Below are 24605 nucleotides of genomic sequence, written 5' to 3'. Positions count from 1 at the left end.
AATTAATACATTTTTTTATTGTAATAATAATAATCCCTCATACCGGGCGGGTTTAGGTCTTGGGGGGGGGTGGTCAGGAATATTTTTATCAACACAATAAATTGATAAGGGTATCAAATAAAAGCTAGTTTAAGATTGTAATAAGTATACTCTAAGTATGCCGGAGATCTTAGATCGTCAGGAAAATTTATATAAACACAAAATATTGATATAGGAATCAAATAAAAGGTATTTTAAATATCTCTTGACTGAAAGTATTTATAATCTTAAAGGGTTGGACTTTATTTGGGAATGGGGGGGGGGCTAAAAATAAAAATTTATATGGGTATCAAATAAATAGTAATTAAATTTTTTTAAATTATATTAATTTTATCTATCAGGATAAGCTGGCATCTTAAGATGTAATGAATATTATTATTAACGCAAAACATAAACATGGGTATTAAATAAAAGTTAAATACAAAATATCTAGATTTCAATAGTAAATATCATTATAAGCAGGGGTTAAATATAGTCATTACTTTTTAAAGACTCATTTTAGCCTAATGATAAAATTATTTACTAGCAACTTAATCTAATTTGTAATATTTTTAAATCTCATTTCGGCTATACTTGAAACCATCGATTCACAAATTTAAAAATGACATAAATTTTTCTTATTGCAGTTATAAATTATTACACTTCTTTATAAGCAAATCATCTCTATTATTATATTTTTTTTCAAGCCATATAATCAACACATATTAAATTGATTTCGATAATTGAAATTTAAAATATAATTTTAAACAATTATATATTATTTACACAAATAATATTTAAGTGACATTTTGTGGAACAATTAATGCCATTTTTAAATCATTGGCATCTCTTATTGAAACTTTTTTGGCAATTGCAAATTGATTTACAATTACCATAAGAAGATGCACTTCTTGACAGGAATCTAAACCGTTATTTATAACGGTTCAGTATGCAAAAAGCTATAATGGTTACGTTTTGGTTACGGCTCTTAAAATTTTTTTTATAAAGGTTCAGTTTGATTCAGCTAATTGTAAAGGTTTATAATGGTTCATTACATTTAGAAATTTTTTTTTATTGAAGCAACACCATCGTCTAATTTATTTTTATTATAAGCATCTGTGAATTATATATAAAAAAAATATATAAGATTCAAAATAACCTATCTTTTAATATTTTATTTGAACGAATAAGTAATATATTTTCTAATATAAATGGACACATATTTGTTCGTTGTGACGATAACTCAAATTTTACTTTCTACAGAAACTTGTGTTGCGGGGACCACCATTACTATAAGAGCAAGTTTATATAATTCTGGATATTCAAATTTTTTCAATTCCTAAAATATAAAATCTCAACCGGTTTGAATTGGTTTAAACCGGTTTAACTTTTTATAAGGGTTCAAAAAATAATTATATCGGTTCGGTTACGGTTCAGATATTTATAATGGTTTAACGGTTCGTTAAGATTCACTCCGGGTCCCTGCTCTTGATGCTGTTATTATGGAAATGGTCAAATTGGTAAATTTTATTGATTTATGAACGTTCGTTTTTAAAAATGGGGAATCAATTTTTCTCAAATTACTTCCAACCTATAATTTCTCGCCATCCATTTGGATAATTTTGGCTTCAATATTTTTGGGCATAGATTTGATCTATCATTTTTATTTATTGGGATCAGTACGTGATCCCCAATGGAAAATTTTATTTTATTTTTTTTAATTTTATTTTTGTAAATATTATCTTGCTTATTACTATTAAATATACAATAAACGATGGCAGTCTAGCTAAAATATTTTCGAAGTTATTGCCTATTGAGTTTGTAGTATTTTTATCTTTCCATTATTATGTTGCCAATTTTATATTTCGTTCTCTCCGAAAAAATATATTCAATATTGTAAAATGATTCGGACCCGCCTTTAGGAGTAATTATTATTATAACAATAAAAAAATATTTTAATTACCTTTTATTTTATACGCATATCAAAAAAAATTATTTTTACACCCCCCCCCCCCCCTCCATTCACCACCCAGACCAGGTCACACCCATCAAGACAAAGAATGAAGACTTTTAGAAAAGATATTAATATTAGCTATTATTTGATACCCATATGGATATTTTATATTGATAAATTTATTATGGACCCCCCAGACCTAGACTTGCCCATTAAGGGGAAGAGATTCCAGTTAAATAGATCTTTTGATTAGCTATCGATTGATACCCTATATTAGATAAATTTTATTTCATAAGGCCAAAAAAACAACATTGAAAATAAATAAATAACAATTAATTTAAAAAAAAATAAAGCAAAACGCGCATAAAACGCGTTTTAAATTAAAATTCTTTTATATCATGGTTCAAACGTGATAATAACTTATACTTTATCCTATAAAAAAATGAATTCTTAAAGGGATCCCTTTAAAACCCGTGTTGATCCCGGATAGTTCTGATCCCTTTAAAAATTACGACATATACAAAAATATATTAAATATTTTCAATATAATCAATTTTTGTAAATCATTTTTCGTGGAATCGATTTAAATATATCCATTTTATATAAATTTAAAATTTTACTGGCATGTAAGTTTTTTATAATAAAATAGATAATATATAAAAATAACAAGATGATTCTTAAATAAAATTTTAAAAATATAAATATAATATTTTTTGAATTGTATTATATTTATTATATATAATTAAATTAATTTTAAAAATTATGTTTCTATTCAAACAAAATTTTAAAACTCCTTATTTCTCTGGACACCAAATCATGAACCCGAACCTAGTTCAGAGATTTTTTATTGAACCAGCCTGAACCCAATTTTAAAAGGAGGGTTCACGGTCCTGCTTACAACCATGGGTGACGAGGAAGGAATTGTTATGTTATTTTTAAAGCACATCAGGAATAGGTGACATATAAGCCAACGCTTACTTATTTAACAGGAATAAATAACGATATAACTAACATTCCATGTTATTAGTGTTGTTAAACGGCTCATTTTGAGCCGATTTTTTAAAACGGCTAACTCAATATTTTAGCCAGGAAAATATTGCCTAAGCCTCGAGATTTCGATAATATATGCCTAGACCTTTGTTCCTTCTATGAGCAAAATCTTGAGGCTTGCGTAATATTTTTCTGGACGAAATATTGAGTTAGCCGTTTTTAAAAATCGGCTCAAAACGAGCCATTTAACAACACTACATGTTATGATTTAAGATATGCAGACAGGGCCGTAGCCAAAAAATTTTTGGACCCCAAAAATGGCCCCATAAATTTTTCCGGCCACTCAAATTTAAAAATTTTTTTATAATATATTATTTTATATTTTTAAAATAAATTTTAAATATTTATTCAAAAAACATGTCGAGTTTGTAAATTATTTTCTATCTTGTTTTATTTTTATCCAATAATAAATCATCATTCATTCATATTTTATCATTTTCCTCTGTGTTTGTGTATAACATTATATAGGCGCTTAATTATAACGTTTAAATTGTAATTATTTCAATGAAAATTATTTTATTTATTATGTATAGTTAAATCACAATATTATTATTATAATATAACCAGCTGTTTAAAACAGCGTGAATATTTTAGAATTATGAAGAATACAACAATTTTGGTAAGCCAACAAATTAACCGTAATAAGGTTACGTTTAATCACAGGTGATCCAAAAGAAAGTTTTTACCTTCGACAAAGAATATCAATTAAAATTTGTTGATCTAACTGCATATCCATACATGGGTCATTAAGCCCCGCTGACCATACCTAAATATATTATTTTAAATTATTTTATTAATTTCTCTTCTTTTAATTATATATTTTTTTTATAGAATATAGATATAGTATGTTAATTATAATTTTAATATTCTTTTGAATAGTATTTTCATCATTGTTTTGTTTTATTTTTATAACTGTGCATTGAAGTTTTTTAAAAATAAAAGTGAAAATATAATCTTTATTATCTTAAATCAATATTTGATTTGATGCTATTTCTTAGTATACAGGAGATATCTTTCGTGGGATTGGTTCAACAAAAATTACGAATGAACTGATGATAACATAATTTATTCTTCTGGACTATTTATAGCAATGTTTTCATACACCATTCCAAACAAAAAGACCCTAAATTAGATAAATTATGAAATTAATACCCAAAATGATCAATATACATCATCCCAGATTCTAAGCGAAGTAATATCTAACATGGCAGATATGGTGCTTGAATATATCACAGATAAATTACAAAGTGACTTTTTTTTGTCTTAAGGCTAATGAGACAAAAGATGCATCAGGTTGTGACCTGAGCATAATTATTCCATATTTTTTTTTGGTGAAGTCCAAGAAAATTTTATCGGAATTATTAATTTACAGTGACTTTGCTGAAAGCATTACTGATTGCATTTTATAGCAATTAAAGAGTTAAATATTAATTCAACGAATATAATAAGCCGCATATGATGGGGCAAACGTTATTTCTGAAATGAAGGAGTGCAAGCCCTATTTCAAAAAAAAAAATTAACAAAAAAAGTTCCTTTTATGCATTGCTACAACCACATGCATCTTGTGGTTCAAAATTGGTATAATAATATTGTTATCATTTCTAATTTTTTTAGTTTATCCAATGCCTTGCATAATTTTTTAGGCGCTTTAACATATCCTGTAGATATGCAGGCCATACTCTTAAGAGACTTTTAGACTAAAGGTGGACTAGTCATATAGAAGCATCTCGCATCATTTATGTGAATTTTGAGGCTACTGGTGAAATATTATTTTGCTTTTCTAAAAGAAATCTTAATTCAAAGGTTTCCACTCTGATTCAGTCAAAGCCTCAGGTCTTTTATCTCAAAGCGATAATATAAATTACGTTATATTAACCATTAGAATTTATGAGATATAATAACAAAAGATCCCCACAAATTGTCAAGGGTATATAAAACGCCCATAAATTTTCAAGATTTTTTAGTCGAGACCAAATTACAATTTGATTGTGAAAAAGACTCCAGTTGGAATTCTTTAAAAATGAATTATTATGAAATTATTGATTTTTTAGGTAGAATTACACAAGATGACTATAATCTTCTATCAAGTTTTAATACATTGTCCCCCCCTTGACCCTGATTATTTTATATCGGATAAAATGGCTCGATTAGAATCATTATTAAACTTAAATATGGAAACTTTACATGAAATGAAAATAGCTAAACGATTGTTAGCTGCAGAAGTTAAAGACACCTAATTTTGAAAATATCCTAAATATTATGTATAAAAAAATATGCATTTAAAGAATTGTATAAATGTTACTCAGCACTCAGCAGCCATAATTATTAGGGTATCAACGGCTTATTGTGTGGCCTCTTTCTCTACAATAAAGAGAGTTCTATCGAGCACTAGAGAGTCGATGAAAGATAAACATAAGCAAAATTTAATATTGATGGCTTATGAAAAAAAATAACACAAAATTTATCCTTTAATTTCTTTACGTTAAAATTTAAAAATAAAAATCGGCGTATCATATTTAGTATTATTTTGTATATTCGTATTATAGTATTATTTTGTATCCATATTACATTAATAAATTTTTAATAAAAATAGCAAAAAATTTCTATGAATGCTTAATTATTTGTTTTATTTTAAAAAAATAGTGGCCCTCTCAAGTAAGCAGCTGGCTCCCTAGCTGAAAATTCCTGGCTATGGCCCTCTATGTGAGTAAATTATTGAATATGTTGTTTTTCTATTTAATTGCATTTACAACATATTCATTATTTCGTGGTAATGTTCTAACGATAGGTGCTAAAATATTCGCTATAATGTGTTTAAGATAAAAGTTTCGCTAAAAAATATTCACAAAAATTTCTGATGATATGCATTTATTAAAATATGATAATATTATTTTTTTTTTATTTCCATTATATCAAGTGTTATGCGTACAACTATATAGCTCTTTTAAAAAAATTTTTAAATAAAATAACCATTAGTTATAAAACATAAGTGATACATCAAAAATAATTCAATCTAATGTAAAGATATATAACTAGTTATTGATTTGGGCAACCCTTCGGTTGATATTTTGTATTTAACAATAGCTAGAGATGCGATACATTTTAAATTTTTGTTTCTTAACACATAAGTTTATGGTTCTCTAGAAATGGATATGCCTGCTATACGCCCTGTTTTATTCACTTAATCATAATGTGAGCCATTTTTTAAAAGAATCTTTAAAATCTGTACCATAACATAATTTTGTTGCAGTAACGAAACATAATGCAACGGTGTATTGTTAGCTATATCTCTGGCATTAACGTCTCCCTCTCCACCAATTTCAATCAATAACTTGACTACTTTAAAACTAGGGAATATTGATGAAGGATGATAATAGAGAAAAGAAGAATTGTCTATCGATAAATGAAGTAATGATGCATAAGTAGGTGTTAAAAGGTTCAGTTTTAATATTTGTACAATGTAAGTTTAAAATTATAATCTTTGTTCTCAGATTCATCGTTATACGCAAAATTAGAAGCATGAAGTAAATACAAAAGGTTGAACAAGGATTTCTTAAAATAATGTTCTTGCAGGATAGAAATCGGTCTTATTAATACTTTTAGTATCTGGTAAAGCCTTTTCGGTTACTTTTAAAATTCTAATCAATTCGTGCAATCTTGGCTGTTCAGTTATGATAGATCTTCCAAATTTTTCGGACATTTCCATCAATACAATACATATTGTTTTCCCCGTAAAAACGGTGTTAGGGTGATATATGACATCGTTTTCTAATTTTACTTCATATACATAAATCCATATACTTAGATATTTTTGAAATTCTAACAAATCTGCATACACTGCACCTCTATAGAACATTCAGGAAATTGTTTCCCTATGATTAGAGCCAATCACTCTTTCATATATTAGCAAAGAATGTAGATGCATTATTTCACTATCGTTTCGAATCTCCTGTAAAGTTGCTAGGTCATCAAATTCATCTATATGAAAATTATTTAAACAATTAATTTCTAATTTCCTTTTCCTAATATTGTTTGAATTTCTCATCTCTAAACTGTGTTCCCAGAAATGAACGGCCCATGATATGTCATGAAACTTCTCCAATATACGCTGGCCCCCAAAAGATCATATTGATCCAAAACATAATCACTAGGGTATCTTGGATTCTTAGCCAAAAATTCAAAAATATTGAACGAACCATTAAGGGCTGAAGTTTGCAAGGCGTCGTCGCCAAAAGTGTTTTTGATTTTAACATCGGCGCCATAATCTAAAAGGGCTCCCATAGTATCGGCTCTATTTTCGTGTACAGTGTAATGCAAAGCAGTTTTACCATACATATCCTGAGCATTTATTTCGGCCCCATTGCTAATCAAAAATCGACATAGTTCAAGATTCTGAACCGAGTTTATTAAACACGTACCACCGTTTATGTTTGGTTTATTAATATTGGCACCGTTCTTAACTAAATCATAAAGCAAGCCGATCGAATGGGGGTTGAACCTGAATCCAATGGGTTATTAACATCGGCTTTACCAATTTCCACCAATATTCGCGTCACGCCATATAACCTTTAACCGCAGCGCACCATAACGACGAGACTATGTGACTCGTGTGGGTTGTTTCATTTTCTTGTATTTTGAGTTTGCATTTTTGCTCCACGTCTGCGTTGCAATCCTTAACCAAGAATTTTATTAAATCTTCGCCCTTACAATTTGAGATAGCTATAAATAGAGGTGTCATATCGTCCTTATATTGGGATGCGCCTTCTGACTTCTTTGGGGTATAACTTTATATTTTGTTTTAATGTAGGATCTAAATCGACAGAATGTTGCTTCAAGGCTTCGAAGAGCATATCGGTTAAAGTGCTTTGCGGATATCTAAGAGCCATCTCTATTTTTTAAAATTATTAGATCTATTTATTTATAATTTATAAATATTTTATATAAAAAAATTTGTTCTGATTATTAAGATTATATTATAGTTGTTTGTTTATTTGATTGTTATTTTTCAACACTTTTTTAATTCTTAAATTAAAAATTGATAATACACAATCATTTTCAATTATCATTGTATCTAGGCCAGGCACATGCGCACGGAGGAGTTGTGCCCATTTTCCCCCTTTGGCTCTGAGTCTCTAGTTAATTAAAAATAATATTAATACAATTTATTATAATTATTTTTACCAAAAATATTTGAATTTAAGTCAAGTAAAGCTCGTGCTATGTAGAGGGGGACCTAGATTTGTGTAATTTGAAAATTTCTAATATATTTTATTTACTTTTAATGATTGGCAAAATCACACAATCTCGTGATTGCAAATTTGGAATAGCATTGTATATATCTAGATTTAAGACAGAATTGTCAATTTGAAAATTTCTAATATATTTTATTTACTTGAAATGATTGGCAAAATCATAGAATCTCGTGATTGCAAATTTGAAATAACATTGGATTAAACTAGATTTAAAACTGAATTGCCAATTTGAGGATTTCTAAAATTTTTATTTACTTGAGATAATAAGCGAAATAACAGAATCCTGTGATTGCAAATTTGGAATAAGCTAATTTATAAAAAAAAACATTGGAAATATCATCAGATACATCGATAATTAGAACGGTAGTTCTATTTACAGCAAAGTTGGATAATATTTTAGAGGTGTCTTCCAAAAATCATCCTGATGATGTTAAACTGATGAAAGTAAAAGGTTAATAAAATGTAGGCCATATAAAAGCTACCTGAGAATATTCAGCGATTTTGTAGCTACCATGCTAGATCCAAAAACTAAAATGAAATATATTCCTAACTTTGTAGACAGGATTATAATGATTTAATCAGTCAGTATATAAAGATTATGAGAGTCCCTCGCACAAAGTGAATGTATATGAGTTGTCTCTAGATGATATGAAAAATACGAATCGAATCGAATAATTCATTATTCGAATTTGTACGAATAATAAAATGATTATTCGATTTGATTCGTCGAATATTCGATTCAATTCGAAAATTTTTAACCATGAATTAAAAAAGATAGAATATTAAATTTATTTTGTAAAATTTAACTATGGATAAAAGACAAATAAATTTTATTAGTAAGATAATATAGAAGCATATATATATAATATATAGTATTTTTATATATAATGTAGTAAAAACAATATAATATTCATATCATGTAGAAGACAAATATACCAACAACAAATTTTTTAAACAAAAAGTTTTTGCAAAAAATAAAATTTATCTGCGCCCGTCATTCTTGAAGGGATGGCTACTAGTTTATTATAATTTTATATGTGTTATAAATTGCATATAAAAATAAATACTTTCTTCGTCCATCATAAAACAATTTTTGGAAGTTAATTTTATATTATGAAGTTATTCGAATAAAAACAGCCCTTAACAACAATTTTTGAAATATAAAATGTTTCTTCATTATTTCACTAGGAAATTTTATTAAATAGGAATAATTGCAAATAATTCCTACTAATAATATATCATTATTCGAATAATTCGATCGAATAATAGATAAAAAATTATTCGACGAATAATATATTTTCCTTTTTCGAATCGAATAATTATGTTATTCGCATTCGTAAAATACGAATCGAATACAGTCGAATATCGAATAACAAATAATTCATTTTAGGTATATCGGTAAGTAATGCATAACAAATTAAAGAAATTATAAATGATTGTTTATATTATTATAAATTTTAGGTATTGTGAATTTCCAGATCTCATAGGAGGTTAAATTATAAAATACATCAAAGAACCGATTGGACAAACTTCAACCAATATACTTGATAGGTGGGCGAAAAACAGCGCTTTTTATCCAACCTTGTCGCTGATAGCTATAGATTATGTTGCTTAACAAACGTCCAGAGTTCCGAATGAGAAATCCTTCAGCGTGATTAAGAAGCGAAACAGGATGTCACCGACAACACCTAAACATTATATAAGTTTTAATAATTGGGATATTACCATATGGAATAAATTTTTTATATATGTGTTGTTTCTTATTGATTGTATTATAATCTTGTTATTTGTATTATAAAATTTTCATTATTTATTTACAAAATAAATAAATATTGTATAATTTATAGACTATTTTGAAGAGATTGTACTATTTAATGTAAGATTATGAGGCTCTTAGTAGCTTTTATCTAAGGTTACATAAATTGCTTAAAATCAAAGATCGAAAAAAATTTCATAACGCTCAAATGGGGATATTTGTTTTTTTTTAGTAATGTAATGCCCAATGAACTACAATTCTTAATCTTATAATAAAAAAGTATTTTAATGTCAAAAAAGCCAAATTATTATAAAAAAAATATTAACCGTAAAAGAATATTAATAAATTCCTAGATCTATATTTGTGAACTTATGTTTTAAAAAATGAATAAAATTTCTAAACCTTAATCAAGTAATAAACATAGAAAATATATGAAAGGAAGCCCTACTCATAACATGATTTTGTCTTAATTCTATTTCAAAATTTTACTCACTTAGGACAAATTATCGCAAAACTTGCATGACTTTGTAGCGAAGTATTCCTATTATAATGTAAAATAACTAGAGCACGGCAACAGATTATAATAAAGGAACAATTGAAAAATCAGGTCCCTAAATTCTCAAATCATCTGCTTTAAGATAAGGCGTAAGATGATAAATTCCAATCACCTATGCCAAAAAACATTGCTTAAAGAACAACAAACACTTTTTTTAGAAAATTTTAAATGAATAACTTTGATAATTTATTTAGTGTTTTTAAACCGCCCGATCAATTTGGGCCGTTTTTTAAAAACAGCCAACTTAATATATTAATAAATATTATGCACGACTCATAATTTTGCTCCCAGATAGCACAAGGGTTTGGTTCTATTAATGAAATCTTGAGGCTTAAGTAATATTTTTTGGCCAAAATATTGAGTTAGCCGTTTTATACTAGTTTGGACATCTATATTTGCTTCCAATAATTAATAGAGTAAGGTAAAAATTTTGGGTAGAGAAAAATGATTGGTTAAATAAAGGTGCGAAATCTAAATTATTTAGATATTTTTCTTTATTTTAATTCTGAATTAAACGACTCGAATTTGCAATAAAAATCAAGGGTCTTACCCACAGAAAAATGGGGTTATGTCAAAAAAATACCTGGCAAGTCTTCCCAGAATATTATTTTATTTATTTCAAAAATGTAATAGAAATTTGATTATTTTTTAATATAAGGTAATTGTGTACTACTCGTTCTCTCTATTTCACGACTCGAGTTGTGAACCTCAACTAACAACTACGACTCTGAGTCAAAGTCGAATGAATCAGACTATTTAACATATTAATAATAAATATAAGATAGTAGAAAACAGGGATCCAAGCCGAAACAAATATCGGTTCGGTTCAGGTTCGGAGAAAAATAACGGTTCAAGGTTCAGGTTCGGTTCGTAAAAAATAAAAATAACGGTTCGGTTCGAACCTCTATAAACCGGTTTGAACATTTTTGTATTCAAACCTACATTCGAATTATGTATAGGGAAAAATATTTTTTTTATCATTAAAATAAAAAAACACATACATAAAACCTTCATTTTTATTAATTGCATTATATAAAATAATATTTAATTTATAAATATAACAAATAGATATCAATGATTAATTTTATAATATGAACAATATTTATAACTTTATTTATTTAAATTTTTTTATTAAGCCGTAAAATTAATATATTTTCAAGATTTATCACACTCAAATTACATCTATAAGGGGATAGTATAAATTTAATTGTAGAAAAACATCTTTCTACACTAACCTGGGTAGCGGGCACTGCAAGTATGATATCAGACAATTTATATAATTCAGGGTATCGATTACTCTGATTTCCCCAATAGTCTAAAATATTCATATTTTTATTTAACCTAGGTTCTTTAGAAAAATTAACTAAAATATTTTTAATATTCTCCGATTTTTGTAAGAGATTTTGTTTGTTCACATTTTTTTTTTTAAGAAGACTTTCTACTAAGTCCTCTTCAGATGAAGATCCATTAACCGGTGTTGATTCACCTTCACTAAAATCCTCCATTCTTATAACAAAGTTCGATTCCATGTTATGCCATATTTTAATAATATGTTCTCTAGCTTTGGTTTTTTCTTCTTCAGTCAAAAGCACTTGATATCTATATAATAAAAATTAAAAATATCATTAAAAAAATCTTATTATATTTATGTATAGATAAAAAAATATATAAAGTGAAATAAAATTATTAATTAAAATAAATAAAATTATTGATTAAATTTATATAAGATATAATATTTTTAAAACATACTTTAAATCTAGATATATGCATGACAAAAAGGCATTGTTGTTTAAAAGTTGCTTCTCTCTAAAATTCATAGCGTCAATTATTGAACCAGCAAAGGGTGAAGTAAAAATGGAAATTTCTAATTTAGCTTTCAGCCATATGCCATAAAAATTCCCTAAAGTTGCTCAAGTTGTAAGTTTTTGGTAGCTACTTTCATTGGTTTTAGTATATTTACCAACCCTATAATTGCTTCCCATTCCAGAGTTGTAAAACAAAATTCACTATATGATACTGATAACTCCTCACAAATATCTTTTAATTCATTCAATCTCTCTAGCATGTCATAGGTTGATAACCATCTGTGACAATCCAATATAGGTCTTTTTAAGTTTAATTTTTTAGTATGATTGATATCGATTTTGTCCTTAGCTTCTTGCAGGCAGTACGAGCTTTAAAAATAATATTTGAAATGGAGCAATTTTTTAATGCATGAGCTACCACAAGTTGTAAGGTATGAGAAGCACATCTTATATTTATAATATCATATTGAGAATCATTAAGATTGCTTGCTAATTCATCAGGTACATTTGTGAAACTAGTATAAATATCATAATTATCAATATTTTGTATTTGTCTTCTTCATCATTTTCAGACAATTGATTGTCATCATCACTATCCTCCATAAATAATTTTACCATTTTAATTAGATTTGCCCCATTGTCCGTTGTTATAGTGTACAGTTGTGATGATTTTATTTCATAATCATTTAATACTTTTATTAAAAAGAGTTTTAAATTTTCTGCAGTGGGCCGTTCAAAAATTTCTTTCATTGCCAGTGTTCTCAGAACAATTTTTGCTTTTTAAATGTACTGAAGATTAATCCCAATAATGGACCTGTCTAGACGAGTAACACAGTAAATTTTTAGAGATAATAATTTACCATTTATTTCTTTGATTATATTTTGGCGAATATCTAAGGCTAATTCTGCAACATTCGATTGAATATTTTGGGAATTAATTTTAATATTACCTAAACCTTCTAATATAGTATCCAGAATTTTTCTAAAGCCACTATCATCGATTAATGTGAATGGTCTACCATTAAAAGTTACCAGCTTAGTACAAGCATCAATTATTATTTTTTTATTTAGCTTCACTGATATAGTAGTTTGTTCTTTAAATACTTCTTCTATTGTCTGTTGGTTTGATGGCATCTTAAGCCTTTTTATTTTATTAGAAATTTGTTGTTGTGATATTTTAATTTTATTGAATTCTATAGGGTGGTTTCTTTTTATGTGACGCTCCAAATTTGCGTCATGATTACCTTTCATATTTATTTGACAATCAGCAATATTACATTTTGATGTGTCATTAATAATATTATAAGTAAAATAATTGTATATGGGGTTTAATTTTGCTCTAGGCATTATAATTTACAAGCTTAAAAAATTTAAAAAATATTGTAAAATGGCAATATACTAAAGTTCATAAAAATTATGACTGACACTTATCAATCAAATGTGATTGATAAAAATCTTTAAAACAATTCGAATATAATTAAAATATTTTGCAATATACTAGTAATAACTTACACATTATTTTAGCAGCATAAAATCACGAGGTTCGAACCGGTTCAGAGGCATTTTAGCGGTTCGGTTCAGGTTCGGCTAGAAATTTTTTTAGCGGTTTAGGTTCTGTTCAGGTTTGATAAAAAATACCTGTTTTTAGCGGTTTAACGGTTCGGTTCAGGTTCGGTTTGGATCCCTGGTAGAAAACATTAAATTATCAGTTATTGCTAAATATATAAATGTAATATATATAACAATAAAATAGAGAATAAAATATATTTTGAGTTCAAGATTTCCCCTATAAGATTTTTTAAAATAATTTGGGGCGTTAGGCACAGCGGGATCAGGGCAGGTCCTAGATCTAAAAAATATCCCCCCAAGTCACCTGCGTACAAAGGTCTAAAAATATTCAATGTTGCAGTTTCTAAACACTTATTGAGAAAATTAAAATAGGCAAATTAAATTTATTAAAAATAGTTATTTTAAAATATTTTCAAGGCTATAATTTAATGAATTAAACAGAAAAATATTTGCATCTAATAAATCTAGTAGTTATAATATTCCGAGATTTTAAGATAAAATAATCATGAGAAATATATTTTTTTTAATGTTAAATTTAAATTAAAAAAAATAAAAACAATATTATTTGATCATTTTTAAATGTAGTGTAAAACTTTTTAAAACTAATGACTATTAGCACGCCATTTTTGAATGTAGCATTCAATAACAATGATATTTTTATTACATTTTAATGAATTTGACATAAGAGAAATATTAATACATGAAGCTTTAATATTTTTTAAAATAATATTGAAATTAATATGTCAACAAAATCTTCAATTGGTGAAGATGATAATTACTTCTGTTTTAAAGGCATCCAATTCTAGTCCTAAATTATATGAAAGATGACAGGCGAAATATTAATATGTCAAATAGTTATATAAAAAGAAATATTTATTAAATTTAACACAATATCAACATCCTCTGCCACCTCTGAACGATTATTCAGCTTTGCTAATATGGTTAATAGACCAAATCGTCAAAGACTGAACTAATATTAAAAAATGGTGGTGATTTATGATGTTGATTTATTGATATTTACTAATTATTTTTTATTCTGATATTGTTTTCATTATTAATCGCCAGGGTGGCCTAATGGGTTAGATGTATGCTTGGAAACAAAGCAAGGACGCAGGTTCAATCCTGGTAAGGAGCATAAAAACTTTCAAGTTTTTCTACGATGACTGATGTGTAAAGACATATGGTATGATAAATTTCGGAGCTTAGAGATGACACCCCGGTCACCGACAGGCCTGGACAGCCGGGGGCTAAGGATACCTGTCCAATAAACAAAATGAAGGAAACAAATGGAAATATGAATATGAAAGCTAGGGCGTTCCCTCCAAGCGACGCGTAGGGTGTAGACCTCCATCCTGTGAAAAGTAAAGTAAAGATCAAAGCAAAGAATACAAGATTAGCAAGTTTGAATATTGGAACGCTTAAAGGTAAGACGAGAGAATTGGCAACAATGTTGAACAAGAGAAAAGTTGATATAGCGTGCATACAAGAGACCAAATGGAAGGGACAGAAAACTTTGATGATTGGAGATGGGTATAAATTGTACTATAATGGAATTGTTAGTAATAGGAACGGTGTCGGCATCATCCTCAGTCAAGATCTAACCTCGTCAGTAGTAGAAGTCAACAGGATCTCTGATAGACTAATGAATAAAACTCTGCGTTGGTCAATCAATACTACACATTCTTTCAGTATATGCTCCTCAAACGGGTTGCAAGGAAGAAGAGAAAGATGACTTTAGAGCTATCCTTGATGAAGCTGTCCCTAAGGATGACCTAGTCATAATTGGTTGTGACTTAAATGCGCATGTGGGGAAAGCAAGAGATAGCTACAAAAGGCATCATGGTGGTTTTGGATATGGAGAAAGAAATGATGAAGGAGAGCATGTACTGAAATTTGCGCAAGCCTTCGACCTTGCCTTAATCAACACCTAATATAGAAAAAAAGGTTCCCGAAAAATATATAAGAATAATACAGGATATGTATATGGGTCATACAACAATGGTCCGTAGCATAACACAGGCTTCACAATAGCCGAAGGAGTTCATCAAGGGTGGGTTCTTACCCACTTCTCTTCATTACAGTAATAGATGTATTAGCACAGTCTATACCTCAAACAGTCCCGTGGAATATGATATTTGCAGATGATATTGTGATGCTTGCCAAATATAAGGATGAAATGAAAGAAAGATTAGTGAGTAGGATAAATATCCTAGAAACGCACGGATCAAAAGTAAATAGAGAAAAGACGGAGTATATGGTGATAGGAGGAGATGAAACAGAGATTATTGATATAAATGAATGGCAGATATAGGCAATTGAAAGCTGCAAAAATAAACGGCACAATAGAAAAAGAGATAAAGAGTAAGATTAATCAAGGGTGGTTAAAGTGGAGATCTTTATCTGGAGTGGTATTTGACAAAAGAATCCCACACAAATTAAAAGGAAAAATTTACAGTTCCATAGTACAACCAACTATTCTATATATTTCGGAAACATGGCCAACCAAAGAATCAGACGAGAGAAGTCTACAAACTATGGAGATGAGAATGCTGAGGATAATTGCTGGGGTAACAAGAAAGGATAAAGTGCGCAGTACAAGAATACTAAGTAGTTTAAAGGTAGTGCCCATTAAGACTAAGTTAATGGTAAACAGACTTAAAGTATCTTGTATCTTATTAAAAAAAATTCAAAGTATCTAGTATTTTGTATCTTAAATACAAAATTTTATATCTGAATACAATTCTCCCAACCCTTATATATGCATAAATATTTTGGGGACAGGGGGTAGGGAGAGGACTAGGGAGGATATTTTTTATTAGCTTAAAATGATATTCACAAAAAGTGATATATTTTTAAATGGGAAAGGGAATCCCCCCCCTCCCCCCCCCCCGCATTGCTACGTTTATAAACATGTATATTCACAAGGTTGCTAAGCATATGGAATGGATTACGGAAATTACATTATTATACATGCTTATGTGTTAGGTAGTTAATCTTACAAATTATTACATTAATTATAAATATCTATATAAATTATCATTATGAAACATATAAAAAATTCTTAATTACTATAAGTAGGAGTGGATATTAGAAATGCCTGCAGTGCAGGATAAATATTATTTAAAAAAATGTAATAGTGAAAAAGATTTCAATGCTCTGAAATGTGATAATTTGGGTTGTTACTGATTCGCTTGTCAGGCTTTGATTCTTAGTATCTTTTTTATTATCTATTTAACAACATATATAATATAATATGTCATTGTAATTTAATTATCGTAATTTAAATAAATATAATCCTATTTTATCAGAGGATAAAATTAATATCACATGATATTCAAAAATTCTGGTAAATTTAAAATTCAAAATTTAACAGTGTGATTATATGATGAATAAAGATTCACCTGAATTAGATAAAAGAAAAGCTCGATTAGCAGCACTAGCTGCATCCTATAACGACTGGCAAGATGATTCTTATATGAGCAAAACAATTGATAATATTTCAAAAGTGGATGTTAAGAAAGTATTATTATATTAAAATAACATTATATTTATTGTAAATTTAGACTATAAATAATGGCGATATTGAGATTTTTAAATATTCAAATAAAGGTATAATTACAGAATTTCTTTTTTAAAAATAAATTTTTAAAAGTTTTGTATGACAGACCAGGAAGCAGAAATAATAGCTTGAAAAAGAAAGAGAAAAAAGAAGAAAGGAATACCCCAATTAAAAATAGCTCAAAATACATAGATATCTCTGATTACAAAACAAGCAATAAAACCTGTCATTTATATCCAAATCTAGATGACTTGGCAGATAAGGAGAATAAAAAAGTATTACTATATTATATTTGATTTTATATTATTAAATAAATTTATAACCCATGCTAAGATTATAGAGAAAGTAGACATTATCAAACCAACTATATTTGATATATCTAACAAATCAGAAGAAGATTTTAAATTAATGAAAACAAGTCCAAATACAGTCATCATTGAATTCAAAGTTTATAGAATGAATGTTAATTCTATATATTTACATATTTTAGAAGCCGGCAAATTTAAATCAAATGTTAGAGCAGGAGGATAATATATCTCATAAACGTAAACCAATTTTATAATATGTAAACCTATACTATAAGAGAGTAGGCAGGGCAGCAGCCTGGGCCACCAAAATTAGGCAAGGCAATTTTGGTACAAACTATTTTTGTTTGTTATGCATTTTCTTAAAAGTAAATTTTTATATAAAAAAAAGGATAAATTTAACATTTAATATTATTCAATTGAATGATTTATTAAAAATATTTATATTTTACTTTGATATATTGCATAAATATTACTTAATTTATATTTTAAACTGCTTATTTGTAAATCCAATTCAAAAAATGACATTAGTTTTTAGTATTATGATTTTTAAAGTTTAAATAAATTGTGGGTTTTTAAAAAGCTATCAAATTTATGTTCACCCTGGGCTGCAAAAAGTTTTAAAATAACCCTGTTAATATAAAATTATATTATATTAAAGTTTATTATGATAAAGAATTGATCATACAAATAAATCACAAAATCTTAATCAATATATAGATACTCCAGAATATTTTTCTGGAAATGAAACCCCATTGAAAAAAGGTCCAGAATACTTTTCACCAGATAACTTGTTAAGAGATAATAAAAACATTGTAAATTCAAAAAATAGAAAGCAAAATAAGGAGAAATTAAAAATATCTGACAATATTACTCATGATTATTTTAAAAATTATATGACAAATGGATATACAGAATTAGACATGTATTTGAAAGAAAATAATTATATTGGAAAAAAAAATAAAAATGAAGCTGATATTTTTAAAGGTCAATTACCTGAAAATACCCAAGAACCTATTAAATATTACATGAACAAAAAGGACAACAAATGGTTATTATAAATTTTATAACCTATAAAAATTACTTTTTCATTACTAATTGCATAAATGTAGACAATAACCAACTCAAATTGCATAGAAACCAATTATATTTCCTATTAATAAATATAAAATTTTTGATTTAAAAAGTATTATATACATAACTAGAGCTTGGAAAACTAAAACCAAAAATAAAATTGGAGCTGAGACTTTTTTTAAACTTTTAATTTACTATATTTTTACTTACAAAAAAGCTAAGATAAATAGAAGTTATCCCCCCCCCCCCATAAAATGAATGCTGTAATTAATTAATTTCATAGATTTTACCTTTACTACTAGGTTTTAGTGAATTATTTTATTTGGTGTTTGAATGTTTTTGTTTCTTTTTTGAATATTCAAAATTAATAAAAATATTATTTTTATTTGCCTTACAATTATAGCAATAAAAAAAAACTTTTAATTTTTTTTAAATGTACAACCTTAATTGCTATCAATATAAATTTAAAAAATCAATTTTATATTATTTGGCTAAAAAAAAGGCTATTTTAATATGTTATATCATCTTTATCAATTAATCTAAAAAATAATTATACTAAAGCATTCACAAAATTTGCATTGATGACACCGAACTATCAGAGTGTGATTATATTAACACAGAAATTCACAGAAAATCTACCATATTAAAAAAAAACAATCACCATCCTGATAACAAAGATAAAGAGACTGAGACAGTTAAAGACATAAATCTGGATCTAAAGCTATGTAGGGAAGGAACTATGGTCATTTTCAATGTTTTGACAGATGAATCGGATAACTCAAATCATGATGAAGTTAGCCAACAGGATCAACTGATGGGTGATTATCAAGCCTACTCTGAACTCATGTTCCAAACTATCAAAGAAGAGAGACAAAAAGATATCGAGAGTCTGTCAAATTGCAAGATCGTATCCTCGCTTAGAAAGGAAATACCAGTCGATAATATGGACAAAGTATATGATAAACGATATCTACATAGTGTATAATAATGTAATTTATAATTTAATAAAACCCTATCTTTTCATTTCTAGCATAGCTAGTACCCTTTCACTGGGGATAGGGGTGGGATACATTTTAAAATTGCATATGTCGATAAAATTCTTTGATATTTTTTTCTCATTAAGTTTATGTATTGCCCTGCTGGACCTGTTTTTTGCAATTTTGCAAAGTCTGGCTCACATTTTTTAAAGATGTCAGAATCTGTCCAAAATTAAAAATTATTATATCCAAATACACCCAACTCTTTTTTGATGTATTCAAATATTTTAAAAACGCCTAACTCAATGTTTTATTCAGAAAAATATTAAGCAAGCCTAAAAATTTTGCTCATAGATGACACAAAGGTTTGGACATAACGAAATCTAGAAACTTAGGCAATATTTTTCTGGCTAAAATATAGACTTAGCCGTTTTTAAAAATCGGCTCTAATCGAGCCATTTAACAACACTATATTCAAATATAATAAATTAGCATATTATAATAGCTTTAAAGATATATTTTGTATACTTTTTATAAATTTTAGAATTATAATTTTGTAATATAATTTGATTATAAAAGAGTTTTGATGAATTTTAAAGAAATGATAATATTTATACTTTCTACTAAAATAATATTAATTAATAAAAAGAGTGAGGTTGTGTAAAAATGAAAAATCACCAATGAATAAAAATTTCCAATAATTAAAAATTTTTATTTTTATTTTAATCGTCAGATGGCCCCTGAAAAAGTATTTTAAAAAATGAAAGTGTTAAAAAAAATTAAAATTTACTTCACAAATAATATTATGAAAAATCGCCAAAATATTTTAGGAGACTAATCAAAAAAATGTCTAAAATTGAAATTTTTGTTTTTATAAACTACACAATTTTTTTAAAAAGTTCCAATTCGTCTGACCTGAATAATTAAAAATTTTTTTATCTGAGCCCCTCAAGCCTGAATATTTAAAAAAATTTATACCTGAGTCCTTTAGGCTCGATTATTTTAAACAATATTGCCATGTCCATGCAAGGCTTCATTATGCATGCAAAAATATTAGTTTGTAAATAAATCATTTTTCGGAAAAGTTTATATTTTTTTTAAGTAAACTTATTGATAGTTCACAAACTAACATTACCGAAACCTCGAAAAATAAAAAATACATTTTATCCATAGTATATAATTTTTATTTAAAAAATGATAAATGTTATCAAACTCGTTTAGCAATATTCGGCAAAAAAAACAAGTTTACAAAATTGTTTGTTTAGGGAGCCATAAAATTTTTTGAGGGCTGGCCCCTAAATGCACATCTCCCAGAGTTACCGTCTTACCTAGGATAAAAAGTTTTACTCCTGCATATTTAAGGGTGTTCTGGAATGTACTAGAAGTGACGAGAACCAGCCTCCTCATAAAATAAAAAAAAATTGTAAAATTTCGCATAAATTTTTAAAATTGATTTTCTTTAAAGGGTGATAACAAGGTCAAAAAATACAACTTATCCAGGAAAATCGAAATGAGCGCTTTGTTGAACAGATGGGAGATGGTTACAAATTCATCTCATTCTACCGACAAGGATACGACAAAAAACCCGAATATTTCCGATAACAAGATCATCGCTAGACCTATTCCACGCAAAAAAATTCAAACACAGGATTGCAACCCTGAAAATGATAGGGAGCGGGAAAATGGTAAATACATTTTATACCAAAACTTAGAATATATTCGGTATTATTTCAGTGAGCAATTTTGTTATTTTTTCAACTTTAATAGCTAAAAATTATTGCAATTTCTAAATTATTATTTTATGTTGACCCCATTCCATTCTAATGATAACTGATTAATTAAGTAGTTATTAAGGGTTGTGCCGATTCACAAATTTTTAAACCGATACTATAAAATGAAAAATATATAATTATATATACAATCATAAAACAATGATAACAGTAGTTCGAATATTTTTTTTTGAAAATATAGGTTCAATCAGATTTTATAAACAGTAGATATCGGCTCCAATTTGACTTATATTTTATTGGCACATCCTTATTGTTTATTTATAGTATTTGTATTATATTTAAATAATATATAAAAATAAATTTAGCGAAAATTAAAGAGGATGAGAACAGGGGAGTACCCGAAAAAAATGAAGATAACAATGTTTGTGAAGTTATATATTTATTTAAAATTTTTATATATATCTTCAAGAAGATATATAGGTTAAAACTTGGGGGTTTTAGCAAAATATTTATAGTAAAGTTTCTATAATCATTATATAAGAAAAATCGGGTAGTGGTTGTACCTTTTTTTAATTTTGCATGACGAAGCTTGATTTAATTCTAATTCAATAGAACTAATATAAGTACCAGCGCTAAGCAGTACATACATATATAAAAGTTGTTTTATTTGCAACAGGAACAACATCACATTAAAATAACACAAGCCTCATCTCTCCCTGTTCACCAACAAATATTCGCATATGATAATTATAAACTGGATCACAAGGAGGACGTTTTACAGAACCACGATCTATCTATAATGGTCAATAATGAACTTAATCTGAGTCTCAGATTGAGCGATTTTGACAAAATCACCGAAGAATTTAGTTCCCCTTCAAACTCTGACAATTGCTTGTTTAACGATGTTCGTAATTAATATGTTCCATACTTTTTACTTACTCTTCTTATTCTTCTTTTTTCCAAGAAAAATATTGTTTTGAAAATTAAATAATTCCTTTATGGTACATACTTTATACTTAATATAATTTTTTGATTATTAATGCTTTAAAATTTTAACAAAAAACCATTTGAATTTTGTGTAACAATTATAACATGCTTAATAATGTTTTCTTAAAAGAACTGAAAATATACAACCTTTAAATGCTCGACAACATTATTAAAAGGAAAAGTTACTTTGAATAACATTATCAGTCATTTTATAATTTTTTTTAGCCTATCCCTTAATAATTTTAAAAAATCAACTATTATTACGATCTTTACAAAATGTATATAGTATATACATATATGTTTATATTTAAAATCCAAATTTTTTCACCATATTTATTTCATTTTATAAAATTTAAAATAAATAGTCGAAGACCCCTCAAAAGCTACCTTCTGAGCTCACGATCTTACCATCAAACCCCACAAATAAAATCAATAATGCGAATAACAAGCCCGCTGTTATCAATAAAATTATAACCTACGACCATCAAAATTTCAATTGCAATGAAATGCCACAATCTTACACCAAACTTCTGTCGTCTTCTAGTAATGATAATTCCGTCAATAAATCTTCGCTTTCTCCTGTTATCGCATTTAATCGCGAAAACTTGGATAAATTTAGCAGCTCTGAGAAGGTGATCAGACACAAGACATATTCGGAGCGAATTAAAGTTTTAAAGGAATAAATTAAAATACCGTTTATATTTTATTCTTTTTCAGATCAAATGTATTGGATTTATATAAAAATCATAATTATTTTTAGCCGCAGAGGCATATAATATCAATGGATATAGTCAATTTTAAATCAGAATAAAATATGAATGATTCCTTTAATATTTGGCATAAAAATGGTTAAATTTACTAAAAAAAAATTTACACTAAAATAAAATAAACATTAAAATTTTTTTAGGAACTGAATAATCAAGTTGAGTACCAACAAACCATCATAACTCAAATAAGCCAGGCCTTATTGTTGTTCAGAAACGACAAAAAGAATATGTCGAACGTCTCCCAAGAAAGAATCGAGGCCGAAAAGTTGAATTTCATAGCTAGTATATAGATATATTTTATGTATAAATCTTGATATTTTTTTGAAAATTTAAAAATGCCTTTTGAAAATTGATGAAACTTTATTAGAGATAACTAGACCTGGCCCAGAATTTTCTGTTCGGATCTTACCTGAATTTGTCTAAATAAAAGAATCTTGCTGGACAGCTTCAGGATGATCTCTAGAGTTAAGAACAATTATTGAGATTTTGTTTTAAAACTAAATTTATATAAAAAAAATTTTGGTTGTATTATATTATGATTATTTTCAAGTTATTTATGAATGATTTATAACACTTTAAAAAATTTAGGAAAAATATTTGCAAAATTGTATAATCCGTGACGTTGTCTCACAATTAAACACTGGAATTTTTTTTTCCAAAATTATATAGAATTGATCATTATATATATATTTGTTTAAGATTTGGCGTTATTCTATATTGGTTATCAAAGTTTTTTTTAGCAAATTATTTTCTAAGTGTCTTTGGGGAGGGATGCATATTCAGAAAAGCATTTTAATTTTTACCACTCTTAAAATATTTTATATTTGTATTAAATGAATTTTTAAGCTAACCTAAAATTTTTTAAAAAATGACTTTTAAGATTGCCTTAAGTGATTAAAGCTATTGATATCACTCATTTCTAAATTAATTATGGATCATCGAATCGATGTTGTTTTCCTCTATTATAGCATTAATTACAATGATGAATAACTATTATATAACAAATTAAAAAAAATTTTAAAACAAAGGACAAAAACGACAATTGTTGCTCTCCGAAATAGGGCGGCTGAAACAAGAAGAAAAACAAATATTGACGAAATTAGCCAAAGAAACTAACCACATTGAATATTCTCCCTACATGATATCTGCCGAGCCCTCAAACAATGATTCGGAGGGATTTCTTAACATTACCAATATCAAATTGATACTCAAGCCCGATTTTTTAAGTAAATCTTTTATTAATAAT

At 27.3% G+C, this 24605-nt stretch overlaps 1 long non-coding RNA gene and 1 pseudogene across 1 annotated transcript; one reads left to right on the top strand and one right to left on the bottom strand.

Annotated features, from left to right (window-relative positions):
• Window positions 1–6203: 6203 nt before the first annotated feature.
• LOC135929092 (protein fem-1 homolog C-like) lies at window positions 6204–7760 on the bottom strand (annotated as a pseudogene).
• A 15467-nt stretch (window positions 7761–23227) lies between these two features.
• Window positions 23228–24476, top strand: LOC135931384 (uncharacterized). Its single transcript, XR_010573032.1, has 3 exons — window positions 23228–23260; window positions 23500–23641; window positions 24388–24476. It is a non-coding gene; the product is annotated as an uncharacterized LOC135931384 (long non-coding RNA).
• The last annotated feature ends 129 nt before the right edge of the window (window positions 24477–24605 follow it).

The sequence above is a fragment of the Gordionus sp. m RMFG-2023 genome, chromosome 1 (genome assembly GCF_954871325.1).
Source record: "Gordionus sp. m RMFG-2023 chromosome 1, tfGorSpeb1-WG-v2, whole genome shotgun sequence".
Taxonomy (NCBI): Eukaryota; Metazoa; Nematomorpha; class Gordioida; order Chordodea; family Parachordodidae; genus Gordionus; species Gordionus sp. m RMFG-2023.
The sequence above is the reverse complement of the archived record's forward strand: the minus strand, read 5'-3'. Positions and strand labels throughout refer to the sequence as shown.